This window comes from Antennarius striatus, chromosome 1 (genome assembly GCF_040054535.1).
Source record: "Antennarius striatus isolate MH-2024 chromosome 1, ASM4005453v1, whole genome shotgun sequence".
NCBI classification, from domain to species: Eukaryota; Metazoa; Chordata; class Actinopteri; order Lophiiformes; family Antennariidae; genus Antennarius; species Antennarius striatus.
This window is the reverse complement of record NC_090776.1, coordinates 150,719-167,263: the sequence shown is the minus strand read 5'-3', so window position 1 is coordinate 167,263 and position 16,545 is coordinate 150,719.

Genomic DNA, 16,545 nt, shown 5'->3' with positions numbered 1-16,545 from the left:
CGCTGTGGAGATCAGTGCAGACAGGTGCAGTATACAAATGTTGTTACATTATTATTAGTATTATTATTATTAGTAGTAGTAATTGTTGTTGCATTACTGGAATAAAAGGCTGAGTAGACATGAAATAATTTTAATACACCTGCACATAAAACAAAGCGTAATATTAACACCCATTGTTTATTCTTTTTCAGCTATGTTACAGCCTCCAAAATGTTAATCCTGCGCAGGGTTCTGCAGAGAGTGACAGCTCAGAACCAGACCAGCGTAACCACAGCATGTGAAAGAGCTAGTAGAGGCTCCCTGTGCATCCATGGACAGAAAGTTCCATAGAATGGAATATAACACTGTTCTGTCAGAAACCAACATTCTTTATCCAAGATTCAAGAAGCTGACCTTCAATGACACTAAAGCAGTTGATGAAGCTATTCAGAGAATAACTGCAGCAGCAGCAAGGTTCAACCAGCCAACTCCACTTCCAGGGGGCCAAGATGGAGCAGAGGATGAGCAAGAGGGGCCACAAGCATCTGCTGTTTGGAGATTCTTTGAAGAAAGAGCAAGTGAAGACACTACAAGAAGGAAGCCTTCAGCAGATGCAATACTGGAAGTGAGACCCTACCTTGAGGAGCCCCTTTGCCAGTTACGTGCAGATCCACTAAACTGGTGGGAAAACAAGGCTTCACTTTGCCCACACCTCACACACGTGATGACATGGAGACTGTGCATTGGTGCAACGTCATTTCCCTCCCAGAGAATTTTCTCCAAAACCGGGCAGATCATGACTGACAGAAGAAGCCGAATCAGTCCCTCAAAGCGGACACACATGGTGTTTCTGAATGCCAATCTTCACTAAACACATTATTTGGATGCTGATCTTTTTCTTTTGTTTTACATATTTTCATTTATATTTTGTTGTGTTGCGAGGTTTTAAGGGATTCTGTGTTGTTTGACTGTCGATTTTTTTTATATAAAATAAGTTTTAAGTTTAAATTCATTTAAAGTGCACTGTAGAGTGAAAAAAATAAAGGCATACTTATATAATAAACATATATAAATAAAAAGTATGAGATTTTTACATTATTAATTCATTTGTACATAATTTTACATTATAATTTTATATTATTGGTATAATATATTGATGAAAGCAACAAAAAAAGAGCTGGAATTCCCATCACTTAAAGGGACAGTAAAGTTAATTTTAAGTGACATATATGTTATTCATCATTATGAAAAATAGAAGAACATTTTTTATATCTGTATCATCATCCGTTTGGTCAAAAAAAGCTTAAAATCTGCACTGCAGCAGCTTCCGCATTCAGTGGTCACGTGGGCGTCATACGTCACTGGGGCCAAACATAGCTTAGCAGCCATAAGAAACAATGCAATCCACGTCGCGATTAACTCCAAAAATATCATGGTTACCTGCATGGTGAACGGTTGTGTCAACAGACTTGACACAACAGACGCGACTTTCGAATAAATTCACTGTGGAATGAATAACAACTAGAGTTGTTATTCATTCCACACAGTCCAATAGTAATAAATGCAGTTAGCTCAATGCTATCATAATATGTACAATCTCATTGATGGGCTAGCGCATTAGCATTTTTAGCGCGATACCTTCCCAGAAGGTATTCTAAAGAACGACAGGTCCTTGTCTTCGCGTCTTTTTGCTGTTCTGTTGACACAACTGTTCACTGCGCAGGTAATCATGATATTTTTGGAGTTAACCGCGACGTGGATTGTATTGTTTCTTATTGCCGCTAAGCTATGTTCGGCCCCAGTGACGCCCACGTGACCACTGAATGCGGAAGCTGCTGCGGTGCAGATTTTAAGCTTTTTTGACCAAACTGATGATGCTACACATTTAAAATTTATTTTTTCTTCTATTTTTCATTATGATAAATAACATATATGTCATTTAAAATTAACTTTACTGTCCTTTAATAACTTTCATTTTCTGGCGCTGGTTGTGAGCTCTTATAAGTTGACACTAGTTTAACAAGTTAAGAAAGTTTTAAATATTGAATGAGCAAAATTATAACTTCTAACCATTAATGTACCTGCAGCGTTTGTCTGTCTCCCCATGTCCCCTCTCGCGTTGCCCGACTGACTTTCTGTAACACCACTTTAGGGAGACAGATAGGCTGCACGCGGTTCACAGATAGGCTGTGCGCCTATTTACAATCAGGTCCTTTCGAAACTCCAAAAAAGATTGTCTCAGCAGATTAACCCAGGTGATGTGTCTCATGCTAATGACCCTCAATAGCATACAAAGGCTCGGTGAAACTAGCATTTCAACATTTTTGTTTATTTATCATCTATCCATCCATCTATCCATCCATTGGTCTGTGTCTGTTTCAACAATGTCTGCATTTTATATAAAACCACTGCGGAGGATTTATTATTAGACAAAAGTTGTCCTGGCAACATTAACAATTATCGAGCAAATGAAGACCGGTCTGTGAAAATATTGTCTTAGATGAAACCGGTCAGTGGCGCAAAAAAGGTTGGGGACCGCTGCTCTAAAGCATAAGCAAGAGATCCATGTATTGTGGTTTTGGGGCAGCAGTTGCTCAGTGGTAAAGCAAGCGGTAGAGCGGGTCGTCCAATGTTCTGAGATGGGGGTTCAGATTCCCGCTCGTGCCCAAAAACACCCAAAGTGTGAGCTGATGGTGGGAGGTGTTAGCTCACGTCTGGAGCACTGCTGAGGTGCCTTTGAGCAAGGCGCCATCATCTTAGAAGTTGCGCATTGGATGCGCACCACGACGGAGCTGCCCGCCACTCTACCTCCCTCTCACCTGCATGCCCAAAGGCCCCTTGTGTGTGTCACAGGCCTGTACACACTATTTAGATGCATGTAACTACTAACCTGTGTGTAGAGTGGAGTCTTAATTTCCCTTTGGGGATTAATACACTTAATAAAAACTTTTTTTTTAAATTAAAATGAAAACCTTTTCATGAGAGTTCTAATGAAACATTCAACCAGCTATCCACCCATCTATCTATCATCTGCCCATTTATCTATAATCCATTCATCCATCCATGTATTTGTTTTAAAAATCATGATCATCATGCCCGGCAGTTAACAAAAGAAGGCGAGCCAACCTTAGCTTGTAGCTAGCTAAAAAGCTCTGAAGCACAGGCAATAGATCCATTTGAAGTTGTGGTTAAACATGTGCTGCAGAGGTTTATTGAAATATCCATCCATCAATCCATCCATCTGTCTATCATTGTCATTTAACAATCATCATCATGACCAGCAGTTAGCAATACAAGCTAATGCTAACGCTAGCTAACGTTAGTTAACATTAGCTAACATTAACATTTGCTTCAGAGTTGGATTAAACACAATGGCATAGAAAAACTATCAATGTACAAATGTCATCCATCCATTCATCCATCTTCTGTTTATCTATCATCCATCCATCTATCAATCCATCCATCCATTCATCCATCCATCCATCCAATGATCATCAAGACCAGCAGTTAACAATAGAGTGCTAACACTAGCTTGTAGCTAGCTAACATAAAGCATAAACAAGAGATCCATGTATTGTGGTTAAAACATTTGCATGAGCGTTCTATTGAAATGTCCATCCATCTTTCCACCCATCCATCTCTACATTTCTACTGAAATATCCATCCATCTGTTTATTTTTATGTCATTTAACTATCATCATTATGACCAGCAGTTAGCAATAAAAGCTAATACTAATGTTAGCTATTTCTAGCTAACGCTAACGCTAGCTAACGCTAACGCTAGCTAACGCTATTTAACGCTAACGCTAGCGCTAGCTAACGCTCGTTAGCTAGCGTTAGCATTAATGTTGGCGTTAGCTACGTTAGCATTAGCTAACATTATCTAACATTAACATTTGCTGTAGAGTTGGATTAAACACAATGGCATTGAAAAAATATGTCCATATATGCAGCTCAGCAGCACTTCCTGCTTTTCCTGCTCTGGCAGGAAGTTGGGATACACACTTCCTGGAGTGTGTGTGAGATGCAGTACCATTTCCTACCACCAGGGTGAAAATGCACACACACCTGTACCCAACTTTTGCTACCTTATGGGACATGTCAAAAAAAAGGCAGGGGGCATATCAGGAGTGTCCCCTGAGCCTTTTGCAATGAAAAACCTTGTGGGGCCCACCATTTTGGGGTGCCTAAGGTCTTTGGGCCCCACAACGTTGGTCTAATCCAGGTCTGAAATCACCCTAAGGTAATATAAGTTAGTTCACACACACACACACACACACACACACACACACACACACACACACACACACACACACACACACACACACACACACACACACACACACACACACACACACACACACACACACACAGTATAAAAGACCTGTAAACCTGCAATTAATGTAGAGTAGGTGGAGTGGAGCCCGGAGCAGCCTGTGGTTCTGTGAGGATGTTCTAAACAGGGTTCTTAAGAGGCTTTGGTCCAGAATGGAGGTTCTGGGTTATAAGGAGGGTTTGGTCCAGACTCGAGGTTCTGGGTTCTAAAGAGGGTTTGGTCCAGACTCGAGGTTCTGGGTTCTAAAGAGGGTTTGGTCCAGACTCGAGGTTCTGGGTTCTAAAGAGGGTTTGGTCCAGACTGGATCCTGTTCTGTTCACACTGGGTGACTTATGAACCAGTTTTAGGAGCTAACTCTGACCCTGTGTTCTTATTGTCTGCTTTCATAGTAATTTACGTCTAAAGTTTTAATCTAGTTATATATTTATGGAACAAACAGCTCAAATACTTTGTAAGTTCTCTGATACCCCGACAGGGGTATCTGTTAGAAATAAAGTCATTGTCAGAAAAACCAGTCACATAGCAACTACACCAGTCATGTTGGTAACTAAACCAGTCACTTTAGGAGCTGAACCAGTCACGTTAGCAACTATACCAGTCATGTTAGCAGAAAAAACAGTAACATTAGCAGCTAAACCAGTCACGTTAGCAGCTGAACCAGTCACGTTAGCAGATAAACCAGTCACGTTAGCAACTACACCGGTCATGTTAGCAACTACACCAGTCACGTTAGCAGGAAAACCAGTCACATTAGCAACTACACCAGTCACATTAGCAACTACACCAGTCACGTTAGCAGATAAACCAGTCACATTTGGGGCGGCAACTAAACCAGTCACATTAGCAACTACACCAGTCACGTTAGCAACTACACCAGTCATGTTAGCAACTAAACCAGTCACATTAGCAAATACACCAGTCACGTTAGCAACTACACCAGTCGCGTTGGCAGAAAAACCAATCACTTTAGCAACTACACAAGTCACGTTAGCAACTACACCAGTCACGTTAGTAACTACACCAGTCATGTTAGCAACTAAACCAGTTACATTAGCAACTACACCAGTCACGTTAGTAGAAATACCAGTCAGGTTAGCAACTACGCCAGTCGCGTTGGCAGAAAAACCAATCACATTAGCAACTACACCAGTCACGTTAGCAACTACACCAGTCATGTTAGCAACTACACCAGTCACGTTAGCAGAAAAACCAGTCACGTTAGCAACTACACCAGTCACGTTAGCAACTACACCAGTCACGCTAGCAAGTACACCAGTCGCGTTAGCAGAAAAACCAGTCACGTTAGCAACTACACCAGTCATGTTAGCAACTACACCAGTCACGCTAGCAACTACACCAGTCACGCTAGCAACTACACCAGTCATGTTAGCAACTACACCAGTCACGTTAGCAGAAAAACCAGTCACGTTAGCAACTACACCAGTCACTTTAGCAACTACACCAGTCACGCTAGCAACTACACCAGTCACGTTAGCAACTACACCAGTCATGTTAGCAACTACACCAGTCACGTTAGCAACTACACCAGTCATGTTAGCAACTAAACCAGTCACATTAGCAACTACACCAGTCGCGTTGGCAGAAAAACCAGTCACGTTAGCAACTACACTAGTCACGTTAGCAACTACACCAGTCATGTTAGCAACTAAACCAGTCGCGTTGGCAGAAAAACCAGTCACGTTAGCAGAAAAACCAGTCACGTTAGCAACTACACCAGTCACGTTAGCAACTACACCAGTCACGCTAGCAAGTACACCAGTCGCGTTGGCAACTACACCAGTCACGCTAGCAACTACACCAGTCGCGTTGGCAGAAAAACCTATCACGTTAGCAACTACACCAGTCATGTTAGCAACTACACCAGTCACGCTAGCAACTACACCAGTCACGCTAGCAAGTACACCAGTCGCGTTGGCAACTACACCAGTCACGCTAGCAACTACACCAGTCGCGTTGGCAGAAAAACCTATCACGTTAGCAACTACACCAGTCATGTTAGCAACTACACCAGTCACGTTAGCAGAAAAACCAGTCACGTTAGCAACTACACCAGTCACTTTAGCAACTACACCAGTCACGCTAGCAACTACACCAGTCACGTTAGCAACTACACCAGTCATGTTAGCAACTACACCAGTCATGTTAGCAACTACACCAGTCACGTTAGCAACTAAACCAGTCACATTAGCAACTACACCAGTCGCGTTGGCAGAAAAACCAGTCACGTTAGCAACTACACTAGTCACGTTAGCAACTACACCAGTCATGTTAGCAACTAAACCAGTCACGTTGGCAGAAAAACCAGTCACGTTAGCAGAAAAACCAGTCACGTTAGCAACTACACCAGTCACGTTAGCAACTACACCAGTCACGCTAGCAAGTACACCAGTCGCGTTGGCAGAAAAACCTATCACGTTAGCAACTACACCAGTCATGTTAGCAACTACACCAGTCGCGTTAGCAGAAAAACCAATCACTTTAGCAACTACACCAGTCACGTTAGCAACTACACCAGTCACGTTAGCAACTACACCAGTCACGTTAGCAACTACACCAGTCACGTTAGCAACTACACCAGTCACGTTAGCAACTACACCAGTCATGTTAGCAACTACACCAGTCATGTTAGCAACTAAACCAGTCACTTTAGCAACTACACCAGTCGCGTTGGCAGAAAAACCAGTCACGTTAGCAACTACACCAGTCACGTTAGCAACTACACCAGTCACGTTAGCAACTACACCAGTCACGTTAGCAACTACACCAGTCACGTTAGCAACTACACCAGTCACGTTAGCAACTACACCAGTCACGTTAGCAACTAAACCAGTCACGTTAGCAGTTAAACCTCATGTGTTCTCTATTGGAGACTGATATATGTCGTCTGTCCTGTTCCCATCATGCATTGAGGTCATTTGTCAGGAGGGGGTGGGATCAAGGCCCATCAACACTGGGATGGGGGTGAATTACCTGCTGTTCCAGCCCCCCCTGCACCAGGAACACCTGTGAGGGGTGTTTCCTAGGGGAGCCGGAAGGCAGCAGCGCCCCCCACTGGGAGGAAAGGGTTATTGTAGCAATCGGGTCACATGTTGAACATGAGTCACGGGGCGGTGACTGACAGCTGTCACACAGGTCTCCTCCCACTGGAGAGTGGGCGTCATGTCCAGAAGGAACCGCGAGAGGGCGACTCGTTCCACACACACCCCGCCTTCACCTGCTGGCTTCAGTCCAGATGACACGGGAAGCTCTTCAGTCACGTGTCCATTCGTTAGGACAGGGAGGTCAAGCATGGAAAAAAAACAACAAAACACACGTGATACAAAAATTTATAGCTGCTTTGGATTAAATTTATATTTATATCTAGATAGATAGATAGATAGATAGATAGATAGATAGATAGATAGATAGATAGATAGATAGATAGATAGATAGATAGATAGATAGATAGATGATCCCAAGGGAAATTCAGGTGACATCTGCTCGCAAGAGATACAATAAATACACACAACAATGACAGAAAGTAATGGCACAGCCAAAGACCCTGTATAAGTTACATTATATACATGCTGTTACATAATTATAACAACAGGAAACAGAAGAGCCTACAATAAAAGGAAGGAAGCATAGGGAAATGGGAGAAGAAGAGAAGAAAGAGCATTGGATGTAGATGAAGTGTGATCAGTAACACTTGGATGAACCGAGCTGTAAACTGATTAAGGACCCCCACAAAGTGTCCCACAGTGCATCCACAGTGCGTCCCAGGCCCCCCACGTCTATCCCTTCTCACCCGACCTTGATGACCCTGCGGCTTCAGACCCCCTCCTCCTGAGAGAGTGGTTGTGCCCCCTGATGGCACGAGGCACAAAGGAGGTCCTGAGTCTCTCAGTGGAGGAGCTTGGTGACAGCAGTCTGCCACTGAAGGAGCTCCTCTGCTGGGTGATGGTGGTGTGCAGGGGGTGGGTGGTGTTACCCAGGACCGACCTAAACCTGGACATAGTCCTCCTCTCTAGGACAGTCTGTATCGAGTCCAGATCCTGACCGATCACAGAGCTAGCCCTCCGGATGAGCCTGTCGAGTCTCTCTGTGTCCCGTTTCCTGGCACCACCAACCCAATACACAATGGCGTGAAACAGCACACTGGACACAATGGACTGGTAGAACAGTCTGAGCAGATTAGAGCTGACGTTGAAGGAGGCCAGCCTCCTCAAGAAGTACAACCTGCTCTGACCCTTCTTGTACACACAGTCCAGGTTGTGCGACCAGTCCAGTCTACTGTCCAGCTGCAGCCCCAGGTACTTATAAGTCCCCACAACGTCCACCTCCTTACCCCCGATGACTACTGGCTGTGGGGAGGGTGGTGCCCGCCGGAAATCCAGCACCATTTCCTTGGTTTTGGAGATGTTCAGCTGAAGCTCGTTCCGCTGACACCACCCCACAAAGTCCGTCACCACTCTCCTGTACTCCCTCTCATCACCCCCCCGATACATGCCACAATTGCAGTGTCATCAGAGAACTTCTGCATGTGGCACGTACCCGAGTTGTGTTGGAAGTCCGTTGTGTAGAGGGTGAAGAGAAGGGGGGAGAGTACCGTTCCCTGCGGGGCCCCGGTGCTGCTGGTCACCACTGATGACAGACAGTTCCCCATACGGACATACTGGGGTCTGTCTGTTAGACAGTCCGTGATCCAGCTCACGAGGTAGGGATCCACAGCCATGGATGACAGTTTCTCCCGCAGGAGCCGGGGCTGGATGGTGTTGAAGGCGCTCGAGAAGTCGAAAAAGAGCACCCTCACTGCACAACTCCCGACATCCAAGTAGGAGAGGGCCCGGTGGAGGAGGTACAGGACTGCATCATCAGCCCCAACTTGTGGCCGGTAGGCGAACTGGAGAGGGTCCATCGCGCCCTGCACCAGGGGGCGATGGACGCATGAGCTCCAGGACCAGTCGCTCTAGGGTCTTCATCACGTGCGACGTGAGAGCGACTGGTCGATAGTCGTTGAGCTCAGTGGGGCATCTCCGCTTGGGTACAGGGACGATGCAGGATGTCTTCCACAAGGACGGGACCCTCCCCAGCCGGAGACTGAGGTCGAAGACCTGGTGTAGGGGTCCGCCCAGTTCGGCAGCACAGGCCTTGAGGAGTCTAGAGGGGACCTGGTCTGGTCCGGCAACCTTCCTTGGGCGAAGCCTCCGCAACGCAGACGTCACCTGTTCCACGGTGATGGCCGTGAGTGGGGGCGTGGCACGTTGATCCCTCCGGCCGGGGGGTTCGGCAGTTGGGGTGGGGGAAGGATCTGGGTTTGGGCTGAGGTAAGTGGGCGAGGTGGACGGAGAGGGAGAGGGGGAGGCAGATGAGCCGGACGGAGAGGGGGAGAAGGAGGTAGGTGGAGTCGGATCAGTTGGGCCGGGGGAACTCAGGGGACAGGCGCATGGAGTGATGGGGGAGCTGAACCGATTAAAAAAGCTGTTAAGTTCGTCAGCTCTCTCCACGTTCCCCTCCGCTGTACCGCGGCCCTCTCCATAGCCGGTGATGGCCCTCATGCCACTCCAGACCTCCCGCACTTGGTTGCGCCCAAGCTGGTTCTCCAGCTTCCTCCTGTAGCTGTCCTTGGCCTCCCTCAGGCAGAGTCTCACTGCCTGCTGAGCCTCTCTCATCGCATCCTCGTTCCCACTCCTGAACGCCCGCTTCTTCCTGTTCAGGACAGCCTTCACCTCCTTTGTTACCCAGGGTTTGTTGTTGGGGTAACACCTGATTGTCCTGACAGGGACCACAGTGTCCACACAGAAGTTCATATAATCTGTTAAACACTGGGCTGCCCCCCTCAATGTCCTCCCCATGTGAGCCCACGATGACATCCCAGTTGGTGGTCTGGAAGCAGTCCCTCAGCGTCTCCTCTGCTTCCGGGGACCACCTCCTGACCTGTCGTGTTGTTGCTGGCAGCCGTTTCACCAGCGGGATGTAGGTGGGCTGAAGGCACACTAGGTTGTGGTCCGATCTGCCTAGTGGGGGGAGGGGGGTGGCGGTGTATGCCTCCTTGGCATTAGTGTAAAACAGATCAATGATTCTGTTCTTCCGTGTGGGACAGTCTACACACTGGGACATGGTGGGGAGACATGAGTCCAAGGTGACGTGGTTAAAGTCCCCCGTGATAATGACGAGCGCCTCCGGGTGCCGGGTCCGAAGAGCAGAGGTGGTCCCACAGATGGTCTCACGTGCAGTCTCTGGGTCTGCACGTGGGGGGATGTAGACGGCGAGGACAATGACGTGTGAAAATTCACGCGCCAAGTAGTAGGGCCTGATGCTAACAGCTGTTAGCTCCAGATCCCTGTTGCACAGCGTGGTTTTCACCGTCACATGTCCTGGGTGACACCATCTGTTGTTGGTATAAATGATCAGACCGCTTCCCTTCTTCTTGCCAGCGGTGTTCGTGTCCGGGTCCGCTCGTACGGAGGAGAAGTCGGTCAGTCCGACGTTAGCATCGGGAACGAAGACCGTCAGCCACGTCTCAGAGAACACCAACAAGCTGGTCTCCCTGTAGCGCTGCTCAGTCCTGCACAGCGCCGTCAGTTCGTCCACCTTGTTGGGCAGCGAGTTCACGTTCCCCATGATGACGGAGGGAACCGAGGGTCGGACCCGCCGGCGGCTGTTAGCTCTAGCCGCTAGCCTATCCCGCTTTTGTTTACCTCCCCGGCTCCCTCTGTACTGCCGCTGGATCTCAGTGGGGATGAGATCGCGTATACCGGGCTCTCCTCTAACTTTCATGGACTGCATTTGTTCTCTGGAGTACATGAAAACACTGCTGTCCATCGTGGTTAAGTGGATAAGGAAAAGACTTAGGTAAGACAAAGAAAAACAATAGAAAAAGAAGACATACAATGGAGCAGACAAAAACCTGCGGCTAGCTCGCGCATGCGCAGTTCAGACGTCTATATTTATATTATATTTATATTTATATTTTATATTTATATCTGTCTGGTCTTTCTGCGCATGCGCGAGCAGGCTGCAGTTTCCTTTGCTCAGAGCGAGTTTGTTTGCATAATTTTGCGTTTTTTTTCTATGTTTCTGCGTGTATTTTTTTAACGTAAAATTAGATAATGTATAGTAATATGCTGGTGTACTCCAGGGAGGAGTTGATGTCCATGAGGGTCAAAGGAGACCCCGCAACACGCGATCTCATCCCCGCTGAGCTCCGACGGACATATCGCGGATGCCGAGCGGGTCGCGTTGAAAGGACTAGACTAACGGCTAGAGCCGCTAACCGGAGGAGAGTCAAGCCCTCCGTCCCCTCCGTCATCATGGGGAACGTGAACTCTCTACCCAACAAGTTGGAAGAACTGGCGGCGCTGTGCAGGACTGATCATCGCTACCGGGAGACCAGCTTGTTGGTGTTCTCAGAGACGTGGCTAACTGGCGACGTGCCAGACGCTAACGTCGGACTAACCGGCTTCTCCGTACGAGCAGACCGGGACACGAACACCACCGGTAAGAAGAAAGGAGGTGGATTAATCATCTACACCAACGATAGATGGTGCCATCCGGGACATGTGAGGGTGAAATCAACACTGTGTAACCGCTACCTGGAGCTAACAGCTGTTAGCATCAGACCCTACTACCTGGCGCGTGAATTCTCACACGTCATTGTCCTCGCCGTCTACGTCCCTCCACGGGCGGACCCTGAGACGACACGAGAGACCATCTGTGGGACCACCTCTGCTCTTCGGACCCGGCACCCGGAGGCGCTCGTCATCATCACCGGTGACTTTAATCACGTCACCTTGGAATCATCTCTCCCCACAATGGTCCAGTGTGTAGACTGTCCCACACGGAAGAACAGAACCATCGATCTGTTCTACACTAATGCTAAGGAGGCATACACCGCCACCCCCCTCCCTCCACTAGGTAAATCAGACCATAACCTAGTGTACCTACAGCCCACCTACATCCCGCTGGTGAAACGGCTGCCAGCAACAACACGACAGGTCAGGAGGTGGTCCCCGGAAGCAGAGGAGATGCTGAGGAACTGCTTCCAGACCACCGACTGGGATGTTATTGTGGGCTCACATGGGGAGGACATTGAGGGGGCAGCTCAGTGTTTTACAGACTACATGAACTTCTGTGTGGACACTGTGGCCCCTGTCAGGACAATCAGGTGTTACCCCAACAACAAACCATGGGTAACCAAGGAAGTCAAGGCTCTCTTGAACAGGAAGAAGCGGGCATTCAGGAGCAAGAACGAGGAGGAGATGAGGAAGGCCCAGCAGGAAGTGAGGCTCTGCCTGAGGGAGGCCAAGGAGGCGTACGGGAGGAAGCTGGAGAAGCAGCTGGGGCGCAACCAGGTGAGGGAGGTCTGGAATGGGATGAGAACCATCACCGGACACGGGAAAGGGTGCAGCACTGTGGAGGGGAACAGTGAACGAGCGAATGAACTAAACAGCTTTTTCAATCGGTTCAGCTCCCCCACCACTCCCGGCTCCTCGTCCCGGGCCTCTTCCGGTCCTGCAAACCGCTCCACTTATGCTCCCTCCTCCTGTGCTTCCTCTCCTTCCACCCCTGCCCCTTCTCCCGAGCCCACTCCAAGAACTGCGAAGCTCAACAGCCCCACCTCAACCACTGGACTTCCAACCTCGCCACAACCTCCTGCTCCCACCACGACGGAGACCGTCATCACTGCAGACCTGGTGACGACACCACTGAGGAGGCTCCGTCCTTACAAGGCGGCTGGACCAGATAAGGTCTCCCCAAGACTCCTCCGAGCCTGTGCTTCGGAACTAGGGGACCCCCTGCAACAATTGTTCAACCTCAGTCTGCGGCTGGGGAGGGTCCCGTCACTGTGGAAGACCTCCTGCATTGTCCCTGTACCCAAGAAAGGACGCCCTACTGAGCTCAACGACCACCGACCGGTCGCTCTTACCTCCCACGTAATGAAGACCCTAGAGCGACTGGTCCTGGAGCTCATGCGTCCACAGGTGCAGGGTGCTATGGACCCTCTCCAGTTCACCTATCAGGCCAAGGTTGGGGTTGACGACGCTGTCTTGTACCTCCTTCACCGCATACTCTCCTACCTGGACGCCGGGGGCTGTGCCGTCAGAGTGCTCTTGTTCGACTTTTCGAGTGCCTTCAACACCATCCAGCCCCGGCTCCTGCAGGATAAACTGACCTCCATGGCTGTGGACCCCTACCTCGTGAGCTGGATCAGGGACTACCTAACGGACAGACCCCAGTACGACCGTATGGGGGACTGTTTGTCTTCTATGGTGACCAGCAGCACGGGGGCGCCACAGGGGACCGTTCTCTCCCCCATTCTCTTCACCCTCTACACATCAGACTTCAAGCACAACTCGGATACATGCCACATACAGAAGTACTCCGATGACACCGCGATAGTGGCATGTATCCGGGAGGGTGATGAGGGGGGGTACAGGGCATTGGTGGCTGTATGAGGAGGGGTACAGGGCATTGGTGGCTGACTTTGTGGAGTGGTGCCAACAGAACCAGCTCCAGCTCAACGTCTCCAAGACAAAGGAGATGGTTCTGGATTTCCGGCGGGCACCTCCCTCTCCACAGCCAGTGATCATGGAGGGCAGTGAGGTGGGGGTGGTAGGAAACTATCAGTACCTGGGACTGCAGCTAGACAGCAGACTGGACTGGTCACTCAACTGGGACTGTGTGTACAAGAAGGGGCAGAGCAGGATGTACTTCCTGAGGAGGCTGGCCTCCTTCAACATCTGTCCTAAGCTCCTTTTCATGTTCTATCAGTCCGTAGTCTCCAGTGTGCTGTCATACGCCATTGTGTGTTGGGGTGGGGGGGCCAGGAAAAGAGATATGGACCGTCTGAACAGACTCATCCGCAGAGCGGGCTCAGTGGTTGGGCTGAGCCTGGACTCTGTGGAGACGCTTCTGGAGAGCAGGACCATGTCTAAAGTTAAGGCTATCATGAACAACACCAGCCCCCCCCTACACACCACCTTCTCCCAGCAGAGGAGCACCTTCAGCGACAGACTGCTGTCACACAGCGCCTCCACAGAGAGGCTGAGGTCCTCCTTTGTGCCCCGTGCCATCAGGGGGTACAATGACTCTCTCAGGAGGAGCGGGGGGGAGGTGGCGAGGTCAGCACGGGGTTAAATGGATTTAATTTAATTTAATTTAAATTTAATTTTATACTGTTTATAGTTTAGTTATACAGTGATACCTCTGTACTCGACCATAATCCGTTCTGAGGTGGTGGTCTAGCACCGATTTGTTCGACCACCGAAACCAATTTTCCCATAAGAAATAATGGAAAGTATTTTAATCCGTTCTTACCATTTAGAAAAATACCTAAAATATTATAAAAACGTGTATCTAAACAACAATGAATACGTAAATGTGCACAAGCAGTACATGATAAAGATAAAGCATTATAAACCATTTTGTATAATTTACTTCCGTTTCGGAGAGTGGTTGATGGCACTAGCGTCATCATGGAAGGGGAACCCCTTCCATGATGACGCTAGGTAACGCGCCTCCAGGGGTTTTCTCCCTTCTCTCTCTCTTCCGTGGAGGTGAATCTGGCTGGGCAGTAGCCTTCCTCTATTCTTTAAGAAGGAACCTGTCCATTGTCAGTTGCTTCTGCTTCAAGATAGTGGAAATGGTTGACTTTGCCATTTTGTACTGCGACGCAAGGTGGGACACTCGTACACCACTTTCATATTTTGCTATAATTTCCGTACGTAATTTGCGTACGTAATTTGCGTACGCGTTACTCCGCTGGCGGTCTGAGTCGAACTGACGCTTACCCGCTGGCCGAGGAGCGCAGCCGAGGAGCGCGTTCGGGTCGACTCGGCTAGTCGAGTACCGAAAATCTGTTCGGGGTCCGATACATTTTCTACTCGAATTTTTTGGTCGAGCACCGATTTGGTCGAGTATAGAGGCGGTCGAGTACAGAGGTATCACTGTAGTTTAGTATATAAGTCCTGTTAGTGCTACATGTGTCTGTTAGTGTAGTGTATGTCTTGTGGTATGTCCTGTGATGTCAGTGTTTCTTTTTCTCCTGGTGTTTATCCAGTATTATTTGTTATGTAATGCCTGAGCAGTGGATATATGCAATTTCCTCCAGGATTAATAAAGTATCTATCTATCATCTATCTATCTATCTATCTATCTATCTATCTATCTATCTATCTATCTATCTATCTATCTATCTATCTATCTATCTATCTATCTATCTATCTATCTATCTATCTATCTATCTATCTATCTATCTATATCTACACACACGTACATATTTAATATAACGTATGAATGTATAGCAGCAGATGATAAATCTTCTTCTTTTCCCTTCGGCTTTTCCCTTCAGGGGTCGCCACAGCGAATCAATTTCCTCCATCTAGCCCTGTCCTTTGAATCCTCTTCTCTCACACCAACTACCTTCATGTCCTCTTTCACTACATCCATAAACCTCCTCTTTGGTCTTCCTCTAGGCCTCCTGCCTGGCAGTTCAGAACTCAGCATCCTTCTACCAATATATTCACTATCTCTCCTCTGGACATGTCCAAACCATCTCAGTCTGGCCTCTCTGACTTTATCTCCAGAACCTCTAACATGTGCTGTCCCTCTGATGGACTCATTCCTGATCCTATCCATCCTGGTCACTCCCAGAGAGAACCTCAGCATCTTCATCTCTGCTACCTCCAGCTCTGTCTCCTGTCTTTTCCTCAGGGACACTGTCTCTAGACCAAACAACATCGCTGGTCTCACCACAGTTTTGTACACCTTTCCTTTCATTTTAGCTGAAACTCTTCTATCACACATCACACCTGACACTTTCCTCCACCCGTTCCATCCTGCCTGGACACGCTTCTTCACCTCTTTTCCACACTCTCCATTGCTCTGGACTGTTGAGCCTAAGTACTTCAAATCCTCCACCTTCTTGATCTCTTCTCCCTGTAACCTCACTCTTCCACTCGGGTCCCTCTCATTCACACACATGTACTCTGTCTTACTGCGGCTAACCTTCATTCCTCTCCTTTCCAGGACAAACCTCCACCTCTCTAGCTTCTCCTCCACCTGTTCCCTGCTCTCACTGCAGATCACAATGTCATCTGCAAACATCATATCCATGGAGATTCCTGTCTAACCTCGTCTGTCAGCCTGTCCATCACCATAGCAACAAGAAGGGGCTCAGAGCTGATCCCTGATGCAGTCCCACCTCCACCTTGAACTCCTCTGTCACA